Source organism: Sinocyclocheilus rhinocerous, unplaced genomic scaffold (assembly GCF_001515625.1).
Source record: "Sinocyclocheilus rhinocerous isolate Xijiao unplaced genomic scaffold, SAMN03320098_v1.1 scaffold1232, whole genome shotgun sequence".
Taxonomy (NCBI): Eukaryota; Metazoa; Chordata; class Actinopteri; order Cypriniformes; family Cyprinidae; genus Sinocyclocheilus; species Sinocyclocheilus rhinocerous.
This window is the reverse complement of record NW_015657490.1, coordinates 253,313-259,148: the sequence shown is the minus strand read 5'-3', so window position 1 is coordinate 259,148 and position 5,836 is coordinate 253,313. Positions and strand designations below refer to the sequence as shown.

Sequence of the window (5,836 nt, the reverse complement as noted above, 5' to 3'; positions counted from 1 at the left end):
TTCCCTACCTAAATTTACAAAATACCTATAAATATAATGCTGTGAATAATTGTATATATATTTTTTTCGTTTGCCGTCATTTTCTGTTTATTTTTAAATATAGCATATTTTAAAATAAAATAAAGTTAAATTAAATTAAATTGCAAAAGCTTTGTAAACACAGACAATGGGATGGGGGCGTGAATGACAGCGAGAGGCGGGGCTTGTGTTGCGCTGATGGATCGAATCAGACAGAGAACCGCGCGCGAGAGAAGCCACAGCAGCAGCGCATTCAAACATTTCCCCATCGAGACGACGCTTCTGCGGCAAACAGATGAAACACGAGATGCCAAATGTGTTCGGTGGGTGTTTTAGAGGCGGTGATGGTCGGGTGAAGAATGAGGACGCCTGATTTGATTTCTGTCACATCTGATGAACGCGTTTTTCATTCTCAGCGCCTGTTATTGTTTGCATGTTTGGCCTCGTTTATTAACTCCCAACTAAACGAGATTTAGGGGGGAGATCAGATAACCATTTTTAAATAGCGCAAAGCGGAAGAACTGTGCGATTCTTCGCCGCGAGCGTCAACTGCAGGAGCAGAAATGTGAAATTTTTCTCTCGCGCATTCAACCATATCGGATGCTTTAATCGATAAAGGTACGTGCACAGATCAGATACACGCAAATCTACAGGAGGAACCTGCTGTTTTCTGGCAGCTGTCATCAGATGTTTATTTGACTCTCTCTCTCCCTCTCTCTCTCTCTCTCTATATATATAAATATATGAAGAAAATGCATGCAATCATCATTACTCATGCTGATGAACGTGCTGGTTTCACTGGTCATTTATTAGATGCCTGGTTTATAGGTGGGACAGGGTTATATAAATATGAGCAAATTAATTTTCAGTCAGCACAGTGGAAGTCATTAATGAAACATGCCATTAATATAATAATTGGATTGATTAATAATGCATGCATGCAATTAAGCAGTGTTATATTACTGCTTAATGCAACATAATGCTATTTGACAGTCTCTAAAGGAAGAAAAATCTGATCTGAAATCTGAGCAAGGTGGTTAAAGATTTGAAATAATATTAGTCAAATTAATAAGCATATGTCAATGCATTGAAACCAGTCACATGTTATAGTTAATTAACAGGAGCTGGAAAAAATTCATACCCAACCACTGAAGGCTTGTTTGAGTTCTCTCTCTCTCTCATCTTGCATTTCATTTGATCAGCCATGTTTCTAGTGTGCGTCTCAAGTCCTGCATTTTGAAGATTTGGCATGCTGTAGGGTTGAGCTTACTTGGCAAGCTCTCCAAGAACTGGATGAACTGATGAAATTATCTCATTATACATGCTGTTGTCTGGATCAGTGGGGGTTCTAGCTTTAGTGTCCCGGGCGAACCCCCTTTCAGCGCCCCCCCCCCCAACCAATCCTCCATCAACAACAACAAAAAGCACCATTCTGCTCTTACTCATATTCAGCCGTTTGGAACAACACATCAATAATCTTAACATTAAAAACTATATAAAAATGAAAATGTATACAAAAATAAGACTCAAAAAGAAGTGAGGTAGATGGGTTTTATATTCTTCTTAATGATTTCGCGCAAACCAGAAAAAAAAAATGTCTTTGAAACTATATATTCACAGTGTTGTTATGACTGAATTGTGGTTTATTTGGTGGCATTTCATAGTGTGACTAATTATATTGTTCGTGATGGATAGTACACCGGTTTGAATTTCGCATATGTATTTTCAAATGTGACCATACCAGTGCATAGCTGAAAAAATTCGTATTTATTCATTAGCCAAAAAAGTATATGACATTGTTCTGCATGCCCTTCTTACTAATTATTATAACTATATATTGCAATTTATAACCCACACAACTCTCACAGACACACTATTACATGACATTTTTAGTTAATCTTGACAAACTGTTTATCAATAGAAGGATTTAGAAAACTAGCTTCAATATTTCACCAGTATGTATGATAAAAAATGGATACAGCGACAGTTTATTGAGTGCAAAATCAACATATCGTAACACTGATTAAGTCTACACACTTGCGTATCTTGTTCTTTGAGTTCCTACAAATTTTGTCAATTTAGAAGTAGTTTTTACTGAATCATGATTTCTTCATTAAAACGTTTGTATGCAGGTTTCACGTACAAATTTCTGTATTCACTTTTTTAAAATATTTGTACAGTAACCGTAAATGATTCAACAGTGATTTTGTTGATTACATGTGTTTTGAAGTAGTTAAGATAAACTTTGGTTAAATTAACATTTTATTCAACAATATATACACAACAACTCCTATGCAAACTGTCATGCTAGTTAAAAGTCATATAACTTGCACTGTCCTGTAACTTTTTAAGAGTCATTGCTTCCAAGATCTCCAAGAGACTGAAGATGTTAATCAATCAAAATGAATGAGGAAATAAAACGAGCTTCACAGAAATAACACTGAGTGCATAGCGCTTTAAAGATATGAAGCCTTATTTCCAAGCATTTAGTACTGTTGCTCTGAGCAAGGTGCATGGTAAACTTTGATTTTTAATGCAATATAGTGCAATGTAGCAACATAGGCTTGTGTTATAGTATTTAATGTATATTGTGTACACAATGAGCAATCCAGTCATTTCTATAGAGCAGTGAAAACAATGCATGCGCTTTGCCATCACAGCTATCTATATGTGGCTGCGCTCTTTCAGATTCTCAACCACTGTCTAGTGCAGGAGCCGTAATCGGATAGGGTCTGTGTCCAGTGGTACTTTATACTGGAGAAAACTTGTTTGATTACAAAGGATAAAACTGAGTTTTTTGGTTCCCTGACGAACAATTTGTTTGTGGTGAGTAGCCTTGATTTAATATAAAAAGCTTTGTTTATACAACTACACATGCTGAGTGAATAGCAATGCATTATCTGACAGGAGATGGGTCACATGCACTCCACTGACTCCCATTGGTAGTCGCTCCCAAAAGCCGCTTTTTCTCAATTTTGTTGCATTGCTGGACACGCCTAATTCTGGTTGCCAGCTCTTCAGTGAAAGTCAATGGCATCATGGCGCTTTGCTGCTGGTGGTGTAAACTGGGCTTAACTCACAAGCTTAATTGATCCACAGAGTGAAGATTTAATTGATGTGACATGCAAATAAGCGATAGAAAACGAATTGTGCAAATCGCCATTTCAAATTTTGTGACGCCCATACCTCAATCCTCCATTGGTCTAAATCAGTGGTTCCCAACCATGTTCCTGGAGACTCCAGCACTACACATTTAGCATGTCTCCTTTGTCTGACACACCCATTTCAGGTCTTTGACTCTCTACTAATATGCTTATGACCTGAATCAGACCACTGGTCTAGATGAAGCTTTGACAGGGCCAAATATTTCCTGCCTATTTTTGCAGTATTTGAAAAGTTACGTGCAAGCTGAAGTTCAGGATAGGGGTTGGCGGCGGTATGAACAACTGAACATTATGTGCATGCAGAACTTGGCAGTTTGTGAGTCGCTAAAAGATGCAAGAGCCATTTTAGCAGCTGGATAGTTTAATGTTTTGATAGGTCAAAGGTTTTGCCAAACCCTTTTCAAAAAGTAACAGCGTGAATTGTAGTCTTTCAGTATGTGTGGTAACTTGGTAAGCAACCATGTTTTTTTCTTTTATTTCGGACCATATCTGTTTCGAACTTGCTCACAAATTGCACTGCAATCATTTTCCAAATTGTGTGGAAATATTAAGAAAGTGTGTAAACAGGATGTTAACGGGGATCAGAGATGGAACGGAAAATACTGTACACGGCAGACCAAGATCACTTTTTGAGATGCGCAAAATATTGAAGGAAAGTTCTAAATATTGAGTGTGGGGGGTTATATTTTTAAAGAATGTATATCTGAAGGGAACTGACTGTCTTTAGAAAAGATTTGATGAGATTTTCATTTGGTCTTACCTCTGTGTAGACCTGGTTTGTGATCACCAAGGAAACACTATATTGCTGCTATTCCATAAGCGCCACCTACTGTCAGAGAGTGAATTTGCATTTTTAACATAATTTAAGAAACCATTTAGTTTTGCTTTAAATATTATGATTATACAATCTAGTTTAAATAAATAAAAAAAGACTGCTCATGCTACATGACTTTAGCATATTTGTTTGGATCGTGATTATGCAGCGATTGCCTCTAATTTTAAATGGCTACATATTTATTAATTTTTTGTCTAAGGCCAGTTTAGCCTGTAATACAGCAAATAAGCATCTGGTTCATGTGCTTTTTTTATTCTTTCTTGTCTCTTGCTTAAAGAAACGAGGCTTTTGGGATAGACTATTGGAAACATTAGCTTGTAAAACAACTGGAATCAGCCATTAAAAATCATGATTAGTGCATCCCTAATTTTTGCCTTTGAAAAATGACTCTGGTGCTTTTTTTAAAAGATATTATCTTGCTAATGACTGAGAAATACACTGCCTAAAAGTCATGCGAACGGACAATTTAATTGTAAGTGAATATTTTAACACCTCACCACCTTTTGAAAGGATATGTCAGGCCAATTTTGGTTTTAGTCAGAAAAGCCCAGGCTTGCATGATGAAGCCTCAGTGCCAGCCATGCAGCAGAACTGGTGAGAGCTGGATCCTTGTTATGTAGCAGGAGTCGTCGAAAGCAGCACAAACGAGTGGGAGCGGACTGGACGGGGGTGCTTTCACAAGCCTGTCGCAGGAGCGGGCGAAGCATGGCTTTCATCGCACACATCCACGTGTGATCTGTCCACTCTGAATGTGAACAAGGGGCGTAGCTCAACACAATCAATCCCGAAACACCGCCAGTCACTGCGGTTTCTCTGTTTGCATGCTATCGCACACTTGCAGTGTGTTGCAGCTGAAGAGAGCGACACATAACTTATATATTCTCATGACGTCTATGGTGCTTCACTTGGGTTGAATGAATGTGTGGCCGCTCGGTTGCAACGTTAGTAACAAGCAATTAATAAAATGTGTTGTGCATTGCTTTAGTTGTGGCCGGTTATGACAAAAACCTCTGATTCATATGGAAGGGATGTTTTTGCTTTTTATTATATTATATAATGCTCACTACATGGTCGCTTTGTCTCGATTTCTGCAACACAGACACTCAAAACGTATTGAAGTGAAGCACCGTTCCTCTTGTTTATTACATTTCAAACATCCCTGCATCACAGAAGTCATGAAAATACAAAGTATTTGTTCTTCTGCTGAGCGTAAGAGTGTGTGTGTTAGAGCAGTGTTGTTGAAGAGCTGAGGATGGGCGAGCACCCCCCACATCTCTTTCTGCCTCTTGCTGTTTCCATGGCAATCACTGCACAATTACTCATGACATCAGCTCTTCCCTTTTTTCCCACACAGTGGAATGACATGGGGGAAAAAAACTCTGCAGAGTTCAACTTAAAGAAACCACCACATCACTGTTTTGTCTATTTTTTCCAAAGTAAGAAGCGCTGTGGTCAAAGCTCAGGTGAATCCTACTTTTAAATCAAGTAGCAAGATGTATTTGGTTACTTTTGTGTGTGTGGTTTTATTGACTTGATTCATCTTCCTTTTTTAAAGGGGTCATGCATTGAGAAATCTTATTTTACTTGATCTTTTGACTAGGGATGTGCGCGACGACTAATTTGACTGACGTTTAAATGAAAGTTTTGTATCCGACTAGTCGACTAGTCTAAAAGCAAGAAACCCCCAAAAGATGGTGAAAAAAAACCTCTGTGCGTGCGTGTAGCATATATAATAGCCTATATTTGAAATACTTAATCTATGAATCACACTGTCAAATCCCTCAGTGAATTCGCTTGCCCCACACTTGCCTCGCGTTAT

General features: G+C 38.2%; 1 protein-coding gene across 1 annotated transcript in view; it reads left to right on the top strand.

Moving 5' to 3' along the window:
* Positions 1-275: 275 nt before the first annotated feature.
* The window catches only part of LOC107721060 (G-protein coupled receptor family C group 5 member B-like), a 22,164-nt gene continuing 16,603 nt past the window's right edge, over positions 276-5,836 (top strand). The window contains exon 1 of the mRNA XM_016528914.1: positions 276-636. The gene's annotated coding sequence lies outside the window, so the exon portion shown is untranslated. The remainder of the gene's footprint in view (positions 637-5,836) is intronic.